The sequence below is a fragment of the Calidris pugnax genome, unplaced genomic scaffold (assembly GCF_001431845.1).
Source record: "Calidris pugnax isolate Ruff unplaced genomic scaffold, ASM143184v1 scaffold11, whole genome shotgun sequence".
NCBI lineage: Eukaryota > Metazoa > Chordata > Aves > Charadriiformes > Scolopacidae > Calidris > Calidris pugnax.
The window spans coordinates 7,470,808-7,495,389 of NW_015090803.1; the positions used below are offsets into that span (position 1 = coordinate 7,470,808).

Sequence of the window (24,582 nt, forward strand, 5' to 3'; positions counted from 1 at the left end):
GGGAGTGAAGAGATTGTCATACCACCTATCTTGTGATACCACCCCATGTCCTGTTGCGATAGGACAAGGGGTAATGGCTTTAAACTAAAAGAGGGTAGATTTAAACTAGGTATAAGGAAGAATTTTTTTACAATAAGGGTGGTGAAACACTGGCACAGGTTGCCCAGAGAGGTGGGAGATGCCCCATCCCTGGAAACATTCAAAATCCGGTCGGACGGGGCTCTGAGCAACCTGATCTAGTTGAAGGTGTCCCAGCTCATTGCAGGGGAGTTGGACAAGATGACCTTTAGAAGTCCCTTCCAACACAAACCATTTTCTGGTTCTATGATTCTATTCTACAAAGGCATGCTTTACTCCAGGCATCTAGACCAGTTGCAATTCAAGGTTATTAAAAGTAGAAGCCCAGGATTCAATTACTTTGTTCAGAATTAAGTATCAAGTGCTTGGTATAATTTAAGGTAGCCAAGATACTAGCCCAAGGCTGACAGGTATAACACAGGAGAGATGTGCCTTTCTGCTGCAGCAGCTGCAGGCCAGGCAGGTGACATGAGAGCATCTCAAATGGCATTAGAATCTTGCGTTCAGGCAACTGATCTGAGAGCCTAATTTCTCCATATAGCTCACAGGAAGATGTAGGCACCTGCATCAGTTAAACAACATGATTACAGCCCTCCGAAAGCATTTACAGAGGCAGGTGGCCTTGCCCATTCACCCTTGCAAATAGACATCCTCACCTCAGTGTTAGTGACCTGTCACCCATGCCATCAAAACTAAGATGGGACTGAGTCTACCCTTGGGGAATGGTATGGTCCTTTTCACTCTGCTATCACTTGTCCTTCCTCAGGAGGGAACTTCAACTGAAGTGAGGCAATGACAAAGCTTTGCCTAAAGCTGAAGCCTGCAGCTTCAGGATGTCTTAATCCAGGCTAGTATCTCTCACCTCTTCTTGGCCTCTCTCTGACTGCCTAAACAATTCACACAGGGTGGACAAGAGGCTTGTGCAGAGAGGTCAGGAAAATCCCACCCTTGAAAAAATGCTAGGATGATGAAAAGGGGACATCTGTTGTACACAGCCTCTGGCAGGTTCAAATCTCCAATCTGAATGAAGCAACATCAGGACTTGCAGCATGGGTATCTATCTTCCATGTGATTGCCCTAATAACCTCTAAGTTACTGGCTTCTCCAGAGTCGCCTTAGAACACTTGTTTCATTCTGATACAAAGAGGGAAATTTCTGAATTTTTGGCAGGATAGTAAAACCACCCAGTTACAGTCTCAAGGCATGCACCTTCTCTCCATGGGAGGTGAGCAATCACGCTCCACGCTGTTCCCTCAGGTACTGGCCCCGCTCCACGGGCTGATAAGGAAGGATAATAGGTCTATGGCCCCACCTCTTTCCTTTGCCTTTTTGACATCCGGCTCCCCAAATCTGAGTGACAACAAAGGCTAGTGCCGTAGTTCTTGGGCTGCCTAGGACACCCACAAGGCAGCCTGTCAGGTCCTGCACGGATGCCAGGGCTCGGCTGGGAGCAGATCCTCCACAACACAAACAGCTTTGGAGACTCAAAAGCACTCGCTTTCATTTCCAGCCACTGGCAGCATCACCCTGGGTTACCTGAATTACTCCGGGGTCCAAAGTTTCCTTCCTCCCCTGCCATCCCTCTCCTGCACGACATTTCCCCTGCGGGTACCGGCCAAACCTCACCTGTTGGAAGGGTGGGAAGGAGGGGGAAATTAAACAGACGCTGAGAAGGCTCAGGCAAAGCGGAAAGATAATGACTGCTCCAGCCAGTGCTGGCAATCACTGCGCAAACTTCCCCGCGCAGCTCTGCCAAGGCAGCTCGCTCCTGACTGCGACACACCTGCTTGCTGAGAGCTCTGCTTCTCCCTGCCAGGGCTGCCCACCCCACCGACTGCCTGCCACCGCGCTCCCAAACAACGCCTGCGGCCGAGGGCGATCAAACCACCCCGTTCACTCCACTTTTACGTGCAAAGAGCCAAATTTTGACCCACAGCTCTCGGTCCTGCTGTGGCAACTCACCCTTCGCATCCTTTACCGCATCTATACGTGCTGTACACCAAACCAGGAAGTCACATTTTTCTGTCCGTAGAATCCTCTACGTGTTTTGCAGAACATCACTGAGCTCATTTTAGGAGAATTCATTGCTGGAAAATGATTTTCAGTGAGTGTTTTATTAATCAACACATGCCAAATCATATCTGCAGGAAAAAAAAAATAAAAATACTAAAAGAAACCCAAACAAAAATAATAGAACAATTATTGCTTGAAGATTCTGATTGCCTATAAATTATAACTCTATTCAGCTCCATGACAATTTATGTTTTCATTTATGAAACCATTCTTGTTATTAACTTTCAATCTTGTTTACTGGGGGAAGTAGGAATACACCAAGCAGGCAAATCATTTTAAACCATGTCTTGAAAACCTAGGGTTATGGCACACGGGACACATTTATTACTACTGTTTTAGAGCACATGATAAGTTTAAAATGGGGCTTTATTTCAAAAGGCAGGGGTTGGTTAGGACAAGGCAACTTACCATGACCGCAGTTCCTAATGTAAAAGTGTCAATGTGCTTGGTATATTCATAATGTGTTTATTCTCATTACAGTTTTCAATTTGTCAGTGTTTTACTGGCATGCAACCACAGAGCATAGACTGCTATTGCTGGTTAACCTTGTTATTGCAGACAAGTTACAAGTCCTGACAAGAGTTTGATAACTGTGCCTACTTATTTTAAACCATACATGAGGAAAGGGTAGGAGGTTCAAAGTAAGTTATGCTTTCCTGTGTGAGTCCCCATATGATCACTCAAAGTTACTGTAAATATAAAAGCAGAAGTGCCTGATTGCCATTTTGTCACTACAACACTAGACAAGAAGGTAATCAAAAAACAGAATCAAACATGAGGCTAAAGTTACAAAAGTGTAAAACCCTGGAGCCTCAATCCTCTAAAGCAAACGGGTGGATTTAGTCACCTGTACAGGTGTTTGCAGAATGGAGGACTCATTTACTTGCAAATAATCTTTCCTGGAATCTATATCCCAGAAGAAACGGTGACCAAACAGATGAAGAGTGGAAATTGCTATTTCTTATGGAAAAAATACGCTTTTCTCCTCCTCCTCTTTCTCTAGACATGTTTACTACCTATTCATCTGTCTCAGCCCCTTGTTATATCCTGTTGTAGACTTTGATTATAAACTTGCTGGGTCAGAATAATATCTTTCCTATTAATTTAACAAAACCAAAACAGCTTGCAACAAAACCATCCCTGATCCTTGACTAAGGCCACGTATCACTACTGGAATGTAAATGTAATCTTACTATCTGTCCAAATGCTCCACAGCAGTTAAATAACAAATATACAGTGCTGGAGGAAAAAAAAAAAGAAAAAGAATTTAAACGTTTAGCCAGTTCCTGGATGCGGTTTCACAGATCATGGTAAATCAGCTAACACTCTTACAGCTTCTCTAAAAGAGATACCTAAATAAAATTGTTTTGATATTCAGGGACATTGGCCATGTGCTGTTCTTTAAAAGTGAGGATCATGGACATGCAGCCCTAAAATTAAAAGATTCATTTCCTATTTACATTTTGTGTTCTAAATTAGACAGCCACCAAAGACTGACAAAAAAAAAAAAATCAAAGGAATAAAAACTATGAGAAAAGGTAAAAAAAAAATAAAGGAAAAGTCATCGATCTTTAACAAGCATCTGCCAGTGGCCATTTGCACATCAATTTTGATTGTTGTCCTGCTGTGGAGAGAAGTGGTGCTGCCCTGTGTATGCCTTTGGTTTGAGCAGAACTTCCTTATCATTAAGGTCCATTAGTGTTCATTAGTGTCCTACAACATGAGCAGCCAACATATGGGAGGCAGAGCAGAGAGAGACAGGATTCTGTTCCCAAACAGCACCTGACATGGCTTGGAAATCCTGCTTCTTCAGTTTAAGAGCACACTGCCTCTGAAAAGGCAGTATCTTACACATTGCTCCTCCAGCAATGGAGGTCCATTTTACCAGAAAGTTAAACAACAAAAAAAACCAGCTAAACTCAGAGAGCTGTGGGGCTGCTGTAAAATTAAGAAAATCCTTTTCTCATTCATCTTTTAATGTTCCCTCAAATTAGATGGAGAGGAAAGATAGTTACTGGCTTCACCCTCACCCTTCTCCACCCTATCATTTAACCACAGAAAAGACTGATTTATAGCAACAGTAACTTCTGTACTATCAGACATCTACAAGTTTTTCAGTCTGCAATTTTACCTCACATGAATAGATACTGCAAGCTTAACACGCTTCAAAAAGTTAGAACCATTTTAATGAACTACTTCTAATGTGACTACACTTCTGAGAACATGCAGTTCTTTCAAATGTGTTTCCAAGTGAAATAACGTTTCTGAGATTTATTATAACTTCTTTTTTCCTGAAAATACAGTAGAATTATGCTTTAATTATTTTTAAGTATTTGAAAGCTGGTTATTTTCTTCTTTTACATCTGTTTTGACCCCAGCTTAGTTTAAAAAAAATTAAAAATTAAATGCAAAACTGTCCATTTCTGCATTTGTTGTTTGCAGTTCTATGGGTGTTCTGCATTAGGATACTCAACCTTAGAGCAGAAATTTCCTGCATAATTTCACAAAGCTTCAAGATGGAACACCTATTCTTCTGCTAAAGTGTTTGTTTAGAAAAACCTCCTCTTTTAGTACAAGCTCACTGGTGCCAATTTTGCCACCTTGGTAAATATTTATAGATGAGTCAGAAGCCTCTGAACAAAAGCTTTGGACTAGGAGCCTGACTGAAGCACTGATAGTAATACGCATATTCAAGTTTCCCTTGCTGACCTTGTATATGCTGCTTTTATGGGAAAATCAAATGCTTTTCATTATTACATTCAATTTCTGTCCTATATTTCAAGCCACGTCTAAACTCTGCTTCTTGAGGTTCATGCTGATGTGTAAACACAACGTTTCTTTATGAATCATACAGACATGTCAGCACCATGGGTCTTGGGTAAAGTTCACACACTTGATAAACCTGAACCTTGAGGGACTTTTTGTTGGGTCTGTGAGAGCGAGATGGCACACTTAAATCGATTCTGTTTATATCTAGTACACAAAGGAGGCTTATTTTTATACTCTGATACACCTCAATATCAGGAGGTGAAACATCAAGAGTAATAAGGAATAAAGGGAGGCATGGACATTCCACCAAAACATGTATACTTCATTGTACATCAGATGCCATGCCAGGGTTAATCCCATTTTCAGCTCCATGGCTGGCGGTCCATAGGGACTGTGTTGTTTCCACACAGCTATGTTACATAGACTCCCTGTGTAACTCCCCAGTACATTTACAGAGCAACATACTGGTTTGGAAAAACATTGGCATTTAAGTCAGGTTGGTTGGTTTTCTTTTTTTTTTTAAATGAAGTGACAAGAAATTAAGGACTGACAAGTTTATCTCAGGTTGGTTAGTTTTCTTTTTTTTTTTCAAATGAAGTGACAAGAAATTAAGGACTGACATGAATAGTGTGAGGGCCATCACCATGACATTCTTGCACACCCACTTCACTCCCTGCTCTGAAAATGTAGGCTGAGTCTGCTTAGCCTGTTTCATCTCAGGATCAAAACAGGATTTGGACCAATAAGGTTCTCTGAAAGCAAAAAAAAAAAAAAGTAATAAATTCTCTCTTGCAGTCCTCATATTGCTCTTGAGGAGGCCAAGATTATTCTGTATATACCAACCCCAATCCCCTCAATGCAATCGGAGAACCAGAGAGGTCAGGCACATCTCTGCAAGGGAATGTTGGGGACATGAATCCCAACAGAAGCTGCATTTAGAAAATAAGCCCCTTACAGAAATACAGGGAATATGCTGGAAGGAAAAGACTTTTCCTCAGTCATGCAAGGTAAAACCACAGCAGGTATTATCTTGCAGGTCCGTGCATTACCCAGACTTTTCAGCTGTCAGAATGATATACTTCCCTTCCTTATAGCAGAACGAAAAGCAACAATCTTTAAAAAAAAGGAAAGTGTTTATTCCATTTTAGATTTGGAAAGATGTTGCAGAGAAACCCTAAAGTTAAGGGAAAACAAGACAAGGGAAATCGTGGCTACATGATTAACTTTCTTACTATTACAGTCACAAAGGGTGATGGACTATGGGCGGGCTCCTCATAATAAGGTGAGATAAACAGGACACGACAGAGAAGGGTTTGAGTGGACAGTAATACAAGTGTTACAGAGTAAAAAGGTGAGTTATATTCCCATCAGTGTGCGACCTGCTGACATGGTTTTAAACAGCACTACTCTTACTTAAAATGAGTGTTAAAACACGGTAATTAGCCTGGGTTGTAGCATAGCTCATTTTCCTAACATTAACAATAAGGATTGCAGGAGGAAAAACTATGAAAAACATAAACTAAGAGCAAGCCAATATGGGAATACCTCCACGGTTTGTGGACAGACTGCCCCATTTATTGCAAAGGCATTAACTCTGACATCTTCTCGTGGTGTTTGAAAGGGTAGCAAGATTACTCTCAGCAATATCAGAGTTAAGAAAGTACGCAAGAACAAGCTGATTATCAGAATCAGCACGAATATTTTATGTTCCTGACTGAAAATAGTTGAAAGCAAAAGGAACAAGTATCCGGTGCCAAAAAAATACGAATAATATCACTCCAGCATGGGATTCATCAGCCAGCTCTCAAATTTGCGCCCAAACATTACTGACAATTCTTTAAAAAAAATGTTCAGTAACATGTTTTTAAAAAATTCAAATGCTTCTGCAATTACTGTTTGCATCCAGATCACAAAGAAGAAGTATCAGAACGAGAAGGGAAAGGTCTGGCAGTCCTGCTGAGCAAGATGAAAATACAACAAGAGCTGGAAGACTCATGAAAACAAACAACCCCTCCCAACCCTGTTTTTTTGGTGGGTGTTTTTCTTCCGTGTTTCCCCAAACAAGAAATTAGGAAGAGTGTTCATATACTGAGGAAATTGTCCCTACGGGATTTGAGAGATTCTCCTCCATACTGATTATAAAAATACTATTTATTCCTACTTGCTGAGGAATAGTCCTTTTTAAACTGACTGAAATCAAAGGCACATTAAGTCAAAATTTCCCCCACGTTTTCTAGGGTGGCCGTGGAGAGCTGTAGGAGCTTGTAGTGGCAGACCAGTTAATCCCTGGTGGTGCCTATGCCCGCCGTGTGGCTGTGGGGACAAGTGAGGGTCCCAGGAAATTGCACAGACATCTCTGCCACCCTGGTACAGGGGCCACCGAGATCCACATCCCTGGACTAGCCAGGGTGGCCACGCAGTGGCTTGTCACTGCCGTCCGCAGGGAGGAGAGAGGGAGGGAGATGCCTGAGCAGTTCCTGGGGTGAGGCCTGAGAGAGGAGCAGGGGCTGGGGCTCTGGAGGCAGACAGAGGCACAGGTGTCCACAGAAGGAGCGCCGGAGGGAGGGTCACCTCGCCAGCGTGGGCCCAGATGGCACCGCACATGGCTGTCCCCTTGCCGGAGCCGTGTCCACTGAGGCAGCACCTAAGGTCACGGCAAGGCTTGGCAGAGACCTTAACAGAGCTCCCTCTCCCCCCGCAGTCACTCAGATTTGGAAGGCCAGCGGGTTTACAAACGACAAGCTGCTCTCCCCTGATCCAGGGAGGACTACCTGGTGACCTTCCAGAAGACAGTGCCCACCCGCCTTTGCCCTGGGATGGGCAACCTGCCTGCTCCCAGCAAAAAAAGGAAAAGCAAAACAAAGCACAGTGGTGCCGCTCCACCTGTCCCAAAACTACAGGAGCAGGGTCAATCATTCCTTGCTTGGGAGGCCACCACAGCATCATCTGGTTTGTGATATGTACCCAGAACAGCCAAGACGTCGGACCTGGGCCCGTGGTGGCAGCTCTCACCAGCCAGGCACCGTGCACCAGGCACTGAGTTAACACCGGGGCTTGTCAAGGGGCCTTGGCTGGTAGTTATGGCGCCTGGTTGGCCTGTTTTGATGCTCCTGACAGTAGTTCTTTCTGCCTCGTGATTGAACATTGTGTTCCTCCTCCCTGCCTTCCCCAGCCTTGTGGTGCCTGCAACACGTGTGCTGTAGGTCGTGTCGATGGGCAGGACCCTCTGGTGCTGGGCCACACATGGGACCAAGAGCTTGATGAGCTTTGCCATGGATACCACAGAAAATGTGGGAGTGGGGACAAGTCCAACAGCACATCACACGGTATGACCCAGGGATGAGATTGAGACACTCCAGGGATGCCATAAGGGTGCCTCTATCACAAGGATATGATAGGAGTCAGAGGAGATGATCCCGTCTGGGTCACCCATCATTAAGGAAGCCTCGAGAGTGACATGAAGTGGCAGGATAGTCAAACTCCTGCCCAGGACCACTAACTCCAGGAGTCTTGTGACTTACACATAGTTTTTGTGGGGCTTTTTGACAAGTTCCAAGAGCATGAAAACACGACCTAAATATAATGACTACAGTTACAACTGTACATCACTCAGCCTGAAGCAAGAGAGAGAGTGAACTGCACCATGCATCTCAGTAAAGTATTAATATAATAGGAGGTGTACCAGCTCAGAAAATAAAAAATTCCTCATTCTCACCCTTGAGTTTAATTTTTTGTTGAGGCACACACCAAAGGCTGAACATTTCAGCACATTTAAGGAGTTATGACCCAGCACTGTACCAGGGCTACTGTATTCCAGAAGACTGAACGCTGCTGTTAATCACAGCTTCCCGCCAGATCCAGAGAGGGAATACCATAAAATCGTTTAGTAAACAGCGCATCTGCATTGAATAAAGACAAAAGCTCAATTTGAAATATTTGAAAGTAACTTTTAAATGAAAAGAAAAGGCTTGAATTCTTATTACATGTTTCCATAAAGGCCTTTTCTGCTGCTATTACGGTGTACCTTCCTGGGATAGATGTGTGGTTTGCAGCTTCTACTTTACAATGTATAACTTTTAGCACTCACACTTTATGCTGCAACACATGCACAGACACCTTTTTTTTTCTTCTCGATCTTCTTTTGGATATGATTTCTTAAGGCTTGTCTACACGGGGGAAGTTAAGCAGCATAGCAATTCTGGGATAACTACTCTTTGATAGCTCCCTGTGGACACTTCATTGCAATAAAAAAAAGACTTTATTCGGGAATAATTACTCTGCATTGTGAGTGGAATAATTATTCTAGAATAAAAATCAGCCTAATTCCAAGATAAAGTGTGTACACCCATGCAGGAATTTTTGTCTCTTTGTTTGGGGTTTGGGATTTTTACCTCAGAATATGAATACTGTACAAGAATAGCTGGAACTCTTTTTTTTCCCTGGAATAGCTATGTTAGGCCATTTTTCTTTAAACATAAAGTTATGAAAGAAAATGTCTGTCACCTGGATTCTTGTTAGTTTGAAGTGCAGTTTTTCTCAGTCCAAAATATTTGTGTTGACAGCCAGTAACAGGCTGATGGGCCTTTCCTTGACATGATTTTTCTGTTCCTTGGTAACAGGACTTGTCCTCCTCAGCATATTCTTCAGATAGGAAATCTGTAGCTGGAAGCTGAAGTGTAATGGATATTATTTTGTGGGATCATGCTGGAAAGTATATTCTTTTTTTGTACATCTCTAGCAAATGAGAGCAATTGTCTCTGCCCCATAAATCCAGAAGAGTCAAATCGTGATTGGCAAACTCTTATCTAATAGTGTTTTGTCTCCCCTTTCTCCCTAAATGCAGCTGGCTATTTATTTTAAGCAATTAGATAATAGACAAAGATCAGAGAAGGCCATGATGGTTTGCCTGTTAAGCAAAGCTGAAATAGCTGTCCACCTGGCCAAGACATAAGCCAACCACAGGCATCTCTCCTGGTTCTTTTATCACTGATCTTTCTCCAAGTTCATTCAAGCATCCCCTACCTCCTGTATTTATGACCTCTCCTGCCTTTGTATTTTAACTGGCTCTGCTCTCAGGCTGTGGGTGGAGTGAAATGTGTAAAACCACCTGCCCATGATGCTGTGTTTCCATTCAGCTTCAGGAAAAAAAGGTTTATTCAGTAATTAAAAACTCTTTTTTGCCTTTAGATGTGTCTAAGGGTTTCTAGCAGAAACATAAGTCACACAAACAAGTCCATTCCTCATTCATCTTGCTGGCCCGCCTTTCCCTTTTAAAGATATGTAATTCTGTTTGAAGGTGATCTTCAGGGTCCTTAGCGCTTTCATGATATGGCCTTTCATTTCCCTCCTTAGCCTTTAGCAGTTCTAAGGTGATCTGGCAGTAAAGACTGTTTCAGATACAGAATGGGTTCATAATACCACTGGTGTTTAATGCATAGTCCGGTGGAGATATTTAAAGCATCACATGAACCACAAGAGTTAAATTCAACTGGCTTCAATATGAATCAGCTTTATGTGCAGATAAATTGCCAGGCAAAGAGCAAACTGCAAATGTTGCTCCTGATTCTGTGTACAGCAGCATTTTTGGTAATTTTTAAACATTCTATATTATCTTTTAAACAACAGATGGTGTTAATAAAATTATAAACCACACCCCATAAAATGCCAAACAGTAACAGCATTTTCCACGGAAATAATACAAGGTATAATATTTCCGTATTTATGAAAAGCTGAGCATGAAAAACATTCACGTTGCAAAAGATAAGAACCAAAATACTCCTTTTCATTTCTTGTTAATGCAGCTTCAGCATTTTAATTAGTATCAATTACTGCGAATAGAGTTTTGGATGTGTTTTAACTTGTTCAAAAGTTTCAAAAAAAAAAGTTTTTATTTGTTTTGTATTAGTCTCTCACTGCAAGTTCAGATGTGCAATGCAAAAAAAAAGGGATCTACTTTAAGAAATAGAGTTTGCTTTGAATCAGTTAAAATGAAGGAGATGGATGACATGTTAAGTTTTCTGTGAGCCCTGAGTATTAAATTACTTAATAAAGAAAAGTTAAATTTGGCAACGCTGGGTAAGTAATCAGAAAATAATGAAAACACTCTTAAATAGGTGACAAGTCAAAGCTCTATCAAGAGCCCATTCTTATTCCAGGAAAACGCACGTTAACTTTGATGGAAGTGAGAGCTTTTGGTACTTCCACAGATGGAAAAGAATACAGATTAGTTAATGTAGAGATCTTTATTCTACTGACATTTTTCAGAAGTTTATAAACTAGATGGAAACAGACTGGCTTTCCCCTTCAGACTAAACTTGCAGTCTGAATATCACTCCAGGAGAACACTACAGTAGTTTCTCAGCTACAGTATGGAGACATATGGACAAAACAAGTGTCTTCTATACATGCAGGAGAATGCCACCAAGCCTGTCATCACTTGGGTCATTCAGCACTTCCTCTGCCTATTTTGAGCCCAGCCTGCTGCCTTATTGCATTATGCTGGAGGGAGAATCTGTTTCTTCTCTCCTCCATATATCTTTTTGATATTCACTGAAGGCAGTACTCTTCCCCCCAAGAAGCCCAACAGTCATGGCAGCTCAGCTACTTAAAGAAATGAAAGGGAAAAGTGTTTGTTAGAAAGCGGGGCAAGAAGTCTGGTATTGAGGATCCAAGCGTAGCTAGACTATAGCACAATGAAGTGTGAACCCAGTCAGACTCTGCACTTAATTATGGAAAGTAGTGATTATGCAGGATGAAAGTCCCGTCTCAGCCAACTGCTGCCAGGTCTACCTGTCTTAAGGTGTTCCAGCAAGGTGTGTGGCTAAAGCTTCATAGCTCCACCCTCCTTTCGTAGTCTCCTGTGGCATGTGTGCATCTTCATTTTATAGTCTTCAGGGCTAGTCCTCTGAGCACAGTTTATATGAGTCAAGAGACTCACGCTGGCGTTACCGAGATCAGAATCTAGCCATTTGTATGTCTGAGCACATATTCTCCTTGAAACAAGTTTGTGGTAGTATATTCAGGAATGTTTCGCACTCGGGTTCAGATCTGGTTCCAGCTGGAGTTCCCTTGTAATGTTCCAAATCTCATTAAGTTAATGAGAGTTTTTTTTTCCAGCAATTTCAACGGGATTCCCTGTTTCTGTGCCCACATCCTCAGCTCAGCCTCGCTCACAGGAAGCCAGGGCAAGTGTCGGGAACAAGAGGTCATGCCCCAATCCCTGCCACCGCCTTTGCAGTGGGACACTGAACGGGGCTGTCAGGGCTGACGTGACAGAGGTGACCAGTAGCCACTCTCACCGGCCTCCCTCATGCCTTGCCTTTCCCTGTTCCCCAGTTTTCTCTGTGTTCTGGTATGATCAGAGATTTGGCTTCAGGAACTGGAGCTAGGAAAGCTGCACAAGTAAAGAAAGGGAAATGAAGCAGGAATTGTGTGTTACCAAGCTTGGGGAGCGCACACTGACATTGCAGTGATGGGCAACGGTGTGACACCCACATACAGGTCGTGTTCAATCATTTAACAACTGTTCTTTTCCTTTCCAAGTATATTATCAAATTGACCTGTCACATTTGGCTGCCTTGCTGACCATCCCAAAAAAAGACATTGCAGACATTAAAGATTGCCCTCAGATGAACTAAGGGATGGCTGGTGACAAAGCTGACTTATTTTCATGGAAAGAAGACTGCAGCAATCAGGACAGTCAAACCAGTACCTTTAATGAGGACGAGATTCACCCACACAAACAAGTTGTATGGACTCAGAGATACATATCTTCTCGTATCCAAATCATATACTTCCTATTAGCACTACAATTATTATACAGACTCACTAAGAGAAGACAATCTTCCTAAATATTTATTTAGTGTTGATAGAATTGCTTACAAAACCTCTCTCTCATTCTGAGAATCTTTTACAAGACTCCCTTGCTCCCAAGTTCATTATAGCTACTTATATTATTACTGTAAATCTTTCTAATGCCTCAAATGTTTGGCTCTGAAGAACATTTTTATAATGAGGGTGGGGCAATGCAAAACTTTTCCTCTCCTAATTCATTGCTAAATTGTATTTGCAAGTTCAAATGCCAGAGTGATGAAATCACAATATTATTCATTGGATTTTGTTTGATTATTTGGTGGTGTTGTAGGGAACGTATCTATAAAACAACATAAAAAGCAAAGCAACAGAGCTTTAGGGGTTTTCCGGAACTTCGCTTCCGCACACATCAATTTTACTGTATGGCTGTCCTGAAAGATTTATGCTTTGTGTTTTGAGGGCCAGGTTTTAAATGGCTTCACAGAATAAAAATATTAAAATTTAAATGCAACTTTAAAAATGTGTGTTGGACCTTTGGGCCTCCTGAAGAGGTCAAGTTCAAGACACTTATAAAAAGACCATTCCCAGGGAGACTGCATGGGAAAGCCTATTAACATTACTGCTTTCCCTTTATTTCCCCTTTGATCATAAAATAAGGTTATGGGTGGCAAAAGCTGTAATGGTGGGAAGATCCCAAATAGGATAGTACGATTTAATCATCTGAATATAAAAAAACCCAAACCACCAACAACAATATGGTGGGTTACCAAGAAAGACTATGACTATAAAGTGCCTTCCTAAGGAGAAACAAAACCAAAACCAAAAAAACACACAAAAAAAAGCCCTGTGCAAGTCCACAAGAGGAATTAAATTTAAAAAAAAAAAAAAAAAAAAAAAAAAAAAAAAAATTTTGTTTGATTATTTGGTGGTGTTGTAGGGAACGTATCTATAAAACAACATAAAAAGCAAAGCAACAGAGCTTTAGGGGTTTTCCGGAACTTCGCTTCCGCACACATCAATTTTACTGTATGGCTGTCCTGAAAGATTTATGCTTTGTGTTTTGAGGGCCAGGTTTTAAATGGCTTCACAGAATAAAAATATTAAAATTTAAATGCAACTTTAAAAATGTGTGTTGGACCTTTGGGCCTCCTGAAGAGGTCAAGTTCAAGACACTTATAAAAAGACCATTCCCAGGGAGACTGCATGGGAAAGCCTATTAACATTACTGCTTTCCCTTTATTTCCCCTTTGATCATAAAATAAGGTTATGGGTGGCAAAAGCTGTAATGGTGGGAAGATCCCAAATAGGATAGTACGATTTAATCATCTGAATATAAAAAAACCCAAACCACCAACAACAATATGGTGGGTTACCAAGAAAGACTATGACTATAAAGTGCCTTCCTAAGGAGAAACAAAACCAAAACCAAAAAAACACACAAAAAAAAGCCCTGTGCAAGTCCACAAGAGGAATTAAATTTAAAAAAAAAAAAAAAAAAAAAAAAAGAAGAAGAAAGACTATTTTCATTCTACTTCTTCTTTAATTAAATCTCATTTTGTTCATATGACAAAAAACATAACAACTATTATTTAAAGAGTTCCTAAATCCTGAGTAAAAATAACAAGTTCCGCATCTAGCATAAGAAATGACAAAGGACAATTACCTGTTTAAGCTAGGACATGCTGCAAAATTTCCATATTCCATATGGAAAATATTGAAGCCCTCCTTTTCCTGACTTCTGCAGGCCTAATAGTGACAGTGAGTGATTTAGGGAAAGAAAGGGAGAATATACAAGTCTGCGTGAGCACTTCTGGGCTCATTTTCATCCAAACAAACTGGGTTTTGACTTGTTATATATATATTTTATTCTAAGAGCTGGGGGCTTTTTCTCAGTTTTACTGTATCAGGTAAAATTTGGGAAATATACTATATGAACTGTCTTCCATTCCTGCTAAGGCCATTTTTTACTATGCAGGTATCAAAAGGTCCCTAGCACCATATAGACTCAAGCTCATTAATTTTAAATACTCCCATATAAATAAAAGCAAAATTTGGCTCTGAACACCTCTAGCAGAAAACTCTGTTATTGTCATGAATATCTTAAGTGTAATCGTTTTTCTTTTAATTAACATTCTAAAGAGAAGAGGAAGTTGGAAATCCAGATAAATCTGTTATGAGTCAATTAAGAAGCCAGGATTAGCATATGCAATCAAGATGGGTGCAGCAAGATTTCATGGAAGAGTTCATGAGGAAGCAACCAGGATGTATCATTTGCATGGGCAACCTCCTTGGTTTGTGTTCTTCTCAACCTCAGTATTGTTGACTTGAGTCACTGCATGAATATTGCCAGGCAGTAGCAAACCACGGTTCCATTTTCCTGCTTGCACAGATACAATTTACCTCAACATGTGGTTTTAAAAAAGAAAAATCATATGAACTATGGCAAACAGTAATGGTCCTTTTCTTCTTTCTGCAGATATCCTTTTTTTTATAAAATCTCTTTCTAAACCCCTGTAGATATTGCAGACTGTCCTACTTTTCCTTGATCAGATAGACCATACTGAATATCCCTCAGGGACTAGAAGTAGGATATTTCAAGCATAGGTCACCTGAGCAGGTGAAGCCTTTGTCAGGGGGTGACTGATTAGTGGAAGATATAAAAGGAATTGAGGAACTCACACCAGTTACTATCAGGATGAGTATTTCTATTCTAAAGCCAATGTCAAATTTACAAGAGAATGTAGCACCTTTTTTTTTTTTTTGGTCTGTGCATGTAATAAAACAAAAAAATACATGAGCTTTATAGGTGCAAAGCCTGAAATCTTTAACATTTTTGAGCTGATTATTATAGAGTTGGGTCATCATGGAGAACCTTACAAGTCCACTATTCATGGTGTGTCTTTTCTACAAATAAACTGAAGGTGTGAGTCTCCTGGGGTGAAAAGCTAATGTTTTCCTAACTTCGCATTTCACAGAAAGAAGAATTCAAGGCTTTTAAAATATGATACTCAATGGACATAAAAATAATTTAATATAGATCTGTGATCTCAGTAGTCCTGAAGAAAAGTTGTCCCACAGAACAATACAAATTTAGCACAACTGCTGAAGGACAGTCACTAGTGAACTCATTTCAAACATATGGCAGATTGAGAAATTTTGATGAAAACTAAACAATTGTTCATAGTTCTCAAGCCTCAGTTGCCATGGTTCATGGGAAGCCATACACCTAATGCCAGTTAAGATGACTACTTGTTTTGTAATGACTAGAACAAGAGTATAGAACATGAAGAAAAAAGACAAACCAAATTTCAGCCACCAAAGATAAAGCTGTGTTAGGAGAAGCTCATGTCTGCTTTTGCTGAACTTCATATCCAGAAGTCACGATAGGCTTTGCACAACACCACTTCTCCTCATATTGACCAAGATATATATTGATAGTAGTTTAACACAAGATGTCATCCCTTCAAATTCAGCAGAGAAAATCATACCACTTCACAAATGTGCATCCCTAATTCGAAGTTTCCTGAAAGAAAATAGAATGCAGGGGTTTTTTTATTTTTTTAAAACATGCTGCACAACTGGAACTATTTCAATGAATACAAAACACTGCATGGCCCTGACATTGCAGTAAAGACTGACCACTATAATCACGGCAAAGATAAGCCCTAATTTTAAGACAGAAACTTCGAAGTTTCAAAAGAAACGCACCTAATGGACCTTTTTTTCTCCTGCTGAATCTTGCTCTATTATATTTCTGTATATCAATCTAAAAGGAAAAAAAAGAGTAAGGAACCCTGCCCATCAGAAATGCTCTACGTGGACTACATTTTTTAGAGGGTGTAAACACATTAGAATATATCAATGTATATGAACAAATTAGGGTAGAAGGGTGTGTTTCAGATGCTTTTCAATGCGTGCACACTATTAAAATCTGTCTGAGATCTGTTTGGAGAAAGCAACAATTATATTTCTTATTAAAGAATATGCAATTACAACCCTCTTTACACTTCCTGCTTCCTTCAACAATGAAGACCTGTCTGCACTGAAGATTATAAAGTCCTGCACTGTTTCACTAGGTCACCAGACTAAACAGGCCAATCCACTTTCAGGGCAATTTATTCCAGATTTTCTCTTTTGGGCCAACTTCTTTTATAATAAAACTGGGCCTAGCTGGAGATTTACAGCATTGTCACTGTAGGAGAGTTAGCCCCTGTAAAATTAAATAGAATGCTGATTTAACTTAAACACCAAAACCTTTTTTGAGGTTCCTAATGTATTATTCTCATGTCTATTATCTTTAAAATCTTCATCAGATGCTGAAAAATATGATCTTCAGAATTCCCAGCTTTCCACAAAAGCTACCACAGCCATAGCTAGTGCAAACACTTTATGTACTAAAATATTGTTTTAGATCCTTTTTGTTTATGGTATTTGTCTGTCATCAGAAAAACCAGAAAGTCTACAGTTCAGATTTCTCAGGATCATAAATGGTTTGATTAAACTACAGATGTTAATTAAGACCCAAATCTGTATCTTCATGCATAGCCAGAATAACCAGCTTGTTAGCTAGGGAAAGCCCATGATACTTAGAATATTCCATATTGCAGGATGCAGATCACAAGTGGAAGAGTTCCAGGGCAGCTTTGTAACCTCCTCTTCAGTTGTATCAAGCAAGTTTGAGGAAGGAAACATGCATGGGACAGACATTCTGAACTGTGCCCATACGTCCTATACATGGCAAAAGCAGCTAGTTATGCGGTGGGAGGGGAAATCTGTGCACCAGACTACTGTCATGTTGTTACAATTTTTAGGAGGAATACAGTGTCCCCTGGTTTTGGAAGCTTGCAAGTAGGTAAAATGAAATAATTTTAAAAGAGAAATAAGCATCTTTAAATATCATTACACTTTTCCTTTAAAAAAAAAGTCAAAATTTTAGTATGTATTTTCAATTTAATTTAGTTAAATTCCATGAAAGTATAATTCTAGCCTTCTATCCCACAGGACTCAAACCAATATGAGTGTCTAGCCAGGCTAGCCATTACAGCTTCTAATGGGAAACACTCACAGTGAGAATTTTCATTATAAATAATATGCAGTCCAAGTTTCCTGTGCTGTCCTTTGTGATACAAAATAAAAATGGACCAGAAAATCTACTGAGAGAACAGTTACCAGCAAATACTACATATTGGTGTTAATATGAAACCAACTGTTATGAATAAACAGATACTGATTTATAAGGCTTATGGCTTAATCCTATAGAGGATTCTGGTGCTCCAAAAACTTTGGTCCTCCAACATCACACTTTTCAGCCCATGGTCCCCTACCAGGTATCCAAAATCATGTTTTAAAAGCACAACTTTCCTGTGGTGTACATGGAACCTAGAAAACAGCCAGCACCATGTGTCTTGACCTCGACATAAGCTGACTGGAATTAACCAGGTTTGTCCCAAATCTAAAATCCTGCCTCCCTCTAAAGCCATGGCTCTACCTGAGGGTTACCTCTAAAGACAGGGCTCTGCCCAGGGCTGTCTGAGAGATGCCTCCATCCACTCAGTATCTACACCCTGATTCTTTTTATGAAAATAGGTTCCTGTGATCTTTCCTTCAAAACTTATGTTTTATTAAAACATAGCTGGAGGAGAAGCTGGCTTCCCATCTCCCTCTATATAACAACTTTGTGATTAGAGCACTCACGTAATCATGGGATTCATCTCTCCTGCCCTGAAAGGCCCCAATTCACAACTCCTCTCACCCCAGGGAGGACTCTGACCATCAGGCTGATGGTTATTTTAGAAAAGGCAGTCTCGACCCTTCTGCTGAAACAGTGCCCTTGAGCACAAACAAATTCAAGATTCCTTAGATCATAATCTAATGTTTAGGTTATTCCCAGGGCCAGGGCACACACTGAATTTTCTTGGGATTATTTCTGTCTTTGCTATGTTAAATTGTTGTGGAACACACACAACACCCCCCTCAAAAAAAAAAAAAAAAAAAAAATTGTTTTTTTTTAAAACAGCCTGAACTTTGCCCTGCCTCAAAGTTGTCTTCTCCAGCGGAGAAGGAAGGTGTTAACCTGGGTGCTGTGGCCACGTCTCCTGGAGAGAAGCTTTTTCCATGCGGTTTTAAGCAGCTCCTATAATGCAGGCGGGGAAAGTGGAGCTTTGGGAAGAGGAGGCACGTTTCTCACCTGGGGTCCTGCTTCTACCAAAAAAAAAAAAAAAAAAAAAGCTCCTGGGAGTAAATACCATTATTAGTGGTGTGACCTTGCTGCATTTTGTCAAGAGGCCAGCTGTGTCAGGGAGTCTGGGGCATGCTCCAGGACTGTCCGGGAGGTCAAGCTGATCAGGACAGTTGGGTAGAGGAATTCTGTGGTCCTGGGGTCTAGAGGACTTGGCCATGAGCACTCCTGAAAGGCCAGTCAGGAGTCCCAAGCGCAAAAGGAACTAACTCCAAGGCATGAATCATGACAGACAAACACAGTGCTTTGAGGTTTAGGCAACTGCTTAGCAGAGGTTTTTCTGAATCACACCTGTTTGTTCACATGTCCACCCAAGTCCCACCTTTCCCACCATCCAGACCCTCTTATTGACTGAAACACAAGCATTGACAGACATCTTTGTGCTCACCAAAATGTCTTTTTATTTATGAAAGAAACAGCAGCAATTGCTGAGGACAGTTAACATTGAAAGGATTGAGTTGTTACCTTCACAGCATACTCCTTGTTATAGCTCAGCTGACAGATTGATTATTCAAAATATGGTGCACCTATGGCTGGGAACCGTATTCCACGGCTTAGGCCTTTACACTAAAACTGCCCTGTCCGGGCATAAACCCCCAAGGAAGAATTGTGCATAAATCCTATTTTCACTTCACAATATTCCTGAGGTGAAAATATAATTTTGCAGAAGTAAAATGTTTATTTTGACGTTGTGACTAATGTTTTCCACTCCATGACAGAACCATTAGCAGAAGGTGTTACTAACTAGATGTGGTAAACTCCAGACCAAAGACACATTGCTTTAAAACTTCCTTATTCTGGACATGTTCTCTTTAGGCCTTTACAAAATCTCTACATTTATAATGGCAAGATGTACTTGTGTCTCTAAACAGCTCAGTGCTGAGGTGTTTATGTTATCACCTATATCAGGAAAAGCCTTTCCACTGGCCTTACCAGGAATGCAAGAAAAAAAAGGTGATTTTATCTTATTTCTTCTGTTTTCGTAAGCCTATTTGCTAAGATCTAGTGGCACACCTTGTAACTCCTAGTTAGGTATTCAGATTAGCAACATGACTATAAGTTAAATATAATTTGTGAAATATATGCCATATTTGATAAAAAATGCATGTAGTCAGAATCATATGATGATTTAATTTGCATAGATGTAAAACCTGAATTTATTATACACAACCTGTATTCGTAAAAGTAGACAGTCACCTGGTTTCTCTTCACTATTTTAATCTGGCAGTCCCTTACTAGAGGCAACAGAATTTTTAAAAGCAGCCAAGACGAACCAGACACCAAATGGATGGAGAAAAGAAGAACAGAGTATGTGCAGGAAAAGTGGTTCACACAAACATTAATACAGCTCCTTCAATTCTTTAAATCATTATAATTTTATACTGACAGAGGATGGAGAGAGTGGTCAGGCAAAACAGAAGTGAGTTTGATGTCATTGATGCACCTCCAACAAGTTGATCTTCTCTTCTGTAAAGCAGAAGTTTTAAGAGGAAATCTACAGGATGCAGTTTACTTTTTTAGGTTATCAAAAGTTCTCCTGTGGCAGAGGTTTGGAGCAGAAGGTAGTTACCATCTTGGAAAGAAGCTGATGGACTGAGGTACTGTGTGGCGTCAGGGCCTGGAAACATGAAGCTTCAATGAATGATTGGAGGAAACTTTAGCCACTCTGGAAATGGATGGATGACTTTATTATTATTGACATGATGCCCATTTCAGTGAACAAATTTTCAGCAGAGACATTCAGGTAGTGAGGCGGCACAGACTTAAGCTCAGGAGATTGGTGTTTAATGAACAAAGAGCGGAATAATCAAAAGACTGCCGAAATACACTGAAAGCAGCACCCACATTCAGAAAAAGTCATCTGATTGTTTTCCACTGAGCCACCAGCAAGATGAAACATCAGACAAGGTTATGGTACAGCTGATAATGGCCACTTGCATTTTAAATATCCACAGAAGGCCACTCATGGTTGTATTTTTTCACTGCCAACAAATAAGGCTAATACGGGTTGGAACATAGTTACTCAAACCAAGTCTTAACATTTCATCAAGCTGCTGAGACAGCTATGTGTTGACCATGCTAGTAAGCAGGTTTTTTTTGCTATGTTTCACAAGTACTAACATATAAATAGATTACAAAGCTTAGGCTGCTGCTTTTGTATGTTAAGAGGGAAAAAAGATTCAAATGTTATTTTCAGTTTCTGATATGCTTAGCTTAAAGCAGACCATGAAGAAAGCAAGCAACCATAAGAAGCACTAGGTGGCATGTAGTGTTTTTCACTGCTGTAGCATTAGCCATATACTACAAGCTGGAAATAAACCCTACTTGATAAGGTACATATTACTTGGGAATGACATAAGTATCTGAGCATTACTGAGAGTTCTGCTGATCGTCTGTAATTTCAGGCAGAAGATGGCCTTCTCTATCAAACATGGGTCAGAATGGAGCTTTCAGCATAAATACATAAAAACTCTCAAGTAGCACACGTTCATGCAGCATTTCTTCTTAATAATGAACAATTCAAGCCCCCGCTAACATCAGATACAGAAAAAAAACCCCCACATGTATTTATTTGGTTCCTGGATGTACGTGGATGCTTTTAACCCCACTTCACTCCTCGCTCTACTTCACTTCCCACCCCTGTCTACTCATGTCTAAACATAAAGGTATTTACATGTCTGAAAGGAACTGCAAAGCATCTGTGATATTTCCCAGAGGATCTGATAGCTCTTCTCACACAAAAGTGTATTTCCACATCATTATGTCACAGTAGCACTCCAGTAAGGGGCATCTCAGGAAGGGCCTCTGACATAGCTTCAATTAGCAGATTCACCACTTTCACTACCTCACTGAAAAGAGAATGATTTGTACAGAAATATTTTCAGTTAATATTGTCCTTCACTTGGATCGGACATGTCTGTAGTCCTTATAGGATGGGTCATTAATTAGATGGTCTTTGGATAAGTGTATTTTTAGGCATTGTTCAAAGTGTCTAAAACTCTTTGAAATCATGTGGGACTTTGAAATCATGTGGATTTCTGGTGTTCCTTGGCAGGCTCTAAATCCACGAATTCATGAGTGGCTGTGTTACTGTGATTCATATGCCACTTTCATTTTTGGCAGGTAATGCTAATGGTATTGGAGAATGATTATTTGAATGAGATCTGCACCCACTTCCCTCAAATTAGGACTCTAAAAAAACTCAGAATGGAGCTTTCAGCATAAATACATAAAAATATATGTGAACACTTATTCGGTATATGGTTTGACTGTACAATTCCAGCCATCAGGGATGAGCAGGATGAGCAGGACTTTCTGTAGTTCCTGTAGAAGGTTGGGCAAGCAAACATCTGGGGGTGGACATTGAGGAAGAGGAAATATCTACGTGTCAGTAATAGGAAAGTTGTATTGTACACCTGCTTTTTAGGCATGCCATCTGTGCTCAGTCATACCATAACACAGCTTTGATGACATGCCACAGCTAAAGGGCAGGCAATATACATCTTGCTTCAGTGACATGAATGACACAACTTGGTAAAACTCACTGCTTAATGACATAAATCGTAACTCTCAAACACAGTATATGGCTGTCCCGTATGTTTTTCAATGCTTAGACCCATGCTAAGTATTTTGACACTGAAAGCACTGAAGGAGCACTATGGTGAGAACTGATGCACATGAGGTAAGCAGTAGCACCTCACCTATACTAACACCAGACTTTGCATTATATTTTGCTGTAACTCCACCGTAACACCCAGCGAACATTGCTTACAGGAGCCTAATAATGAGCAATTCTCTTCCCATTACTGCTCACAATCTCATATTAAATGTTTCTTGTTTCCAAAGTAAAACTGCCCTTTGTAGTTGAAAGGTACCACCACACTTTGTAAAAAGCTGGACAAATCTTATTGCTAGAAAAGGAAATGTGATCTAAAAAAATGTGTGTGTATTTTGGCTAATATAAAAAAAAAAACTATGAAAAATAAGGTTTGTGTTATATTTCTTTTTTAAAGAAGCATTTTCCATAGTGCACTTGAGGATCTTTAAGAGGGCGCTTGGTTTAAATTCAGTCCCAGTCTTGGATCTACTCTTAAATCCATGTGTGGCCTCAGGCAAATGTGTTAATTTTTCCTGTTTCTGTTTCCCTGCCTTTAAAGTGGGGATAACACGACTAACCCAAATAGCTTAGCTGCAATTTATAAGAATGAGTAACTCAATTATTAGATTTCTGAGACATGAAACATGATTGTTATTAGTAGGATTCACTGACCAGCCAGTGAGAAGAGTGAGATAGAAAGGAAGGAGATGGATCTGTGACAATGGAAGGATGGGGGTTAGTCAGTCGGTCAGTCTGAGTAGCTGTGCGAGGAGGCAGCTCTAGGGAGCAGAGAGTTGAACTCATAAAAGTGAGAATGCCCCCGTTGTACTGACTTTCTATTTATTACCTCGTGGTACCTAAAGACCATAAAAAGCTAAGTCTTCTCTGAGAAACAAATAGGTCCAAAGCACTACAAGAGATCAGCTGCAAGCAAGTAATTTTTTATCTGTGTAAGAGAGCTAGATGTTATTTTCTAGTGGAAATGTCAGAATTGATTAAAGACTTAGGATTTCTGTTTAAAATGAGAGAGTAGTGGATGATACATTTTAAAGGCAGAAAAAGTCAGAAGCTTGATAACATGGAGATAATGGGGTAAATTAATGTCTGGTGTTGCTGCAGTAATTTGGTACTTGGTTCCAAATTTACACCACTGTACGTAGTATACACAGGAGTGCCTTTTAATAACTATGACAAAAATACTCTGCCCGCTGGCAAGGTCAATATTATTAATTGTTATTCCTATTATTAACCTTTGGGCTTGTGTATCCTCCATGGATTAATGATTATTCAATAACTGTGCTACAAGGTTGCACTTTCTAATAGCAATTAATAGAAGGGCGTACCACCGGTGAACTGACATATCAGCTTCATGGTCTTGGTCTTGTTTGTGAGCCGTGCACAGGTGCCTACAGGGGTTGTACCTGTCAATTCCCAGAGCTGAAAGAGGAAATCTGCCTCAAAGTCAAAACAAACAAAAAAAACGGAGGAGATCGGGCTGGCATCCAGGGTCCCCTCTCTTCTCAGTCTCCTAGGGAATAAAGAAACAGCCTCAGCTTTCAGGGAAATCTGCACTCACTGCCAGGTTCACTCTCCAGGAACTCCACTTCCAAACCCTGCATCAGCGCAGATGGGAAAGAAGGTCTTAAAAAAAAAACAAAAGAAGAGGGAACAAGTCCCTCCCCGAAGAGAAGTTACACCAAAAAAAAAAAAAAAAAAGAAAAAAAGGGGCAATTCTCAAACAGCGTCCCCGAGGAGCACACAGTGCCGGGCGAGAGACCGGGCGAGAGAACCGGGGGGTGATGCGCGGCGGGACCCGGCCCCGACGGGGCAGCGACCCCGGGGGGTGCCTGCCCTCACCTCCGCGCATCCCCGTCCCGCGGAGGCCGCCAGCGCGGCCGCGGAGCTGCTGCCTCAGCCGCTTTAAATGGCCGGTGGCCGCGGGGCGCTGCCTGCGCGACAGGGGCCGCCGCTGGGGCGCGGGGAGCAGCGGGCGGGGGGCGCGGGGGCAGGGGGG

The 24,582-nt window shown here is 40.8% G+C and overlaps 1 long non-coding RNA gene across 1 annotated transcript; it reads right to left on the reverse strand.

Annotated features, from left to right (window-relative positions):
- Positions 1-19,351: 19,351 nt before the first annotated feature.
- LOC106885420 lies at positions 19,352-24,199 on the reverse strand. Its single transcript, XR_001411434.1, has 2 exons — positions 23,912-24,199; positions 19,352-20,636 (listed from the first exon to the last, which is right to left on the reverse strand). It is a non-coding gene; the product is annotated as an uncharacterized LOC106885420 (long non-coding RNA).
- Between the last annotated feature and the right edge of the window lie 383 nt (positions 24,200-24,582).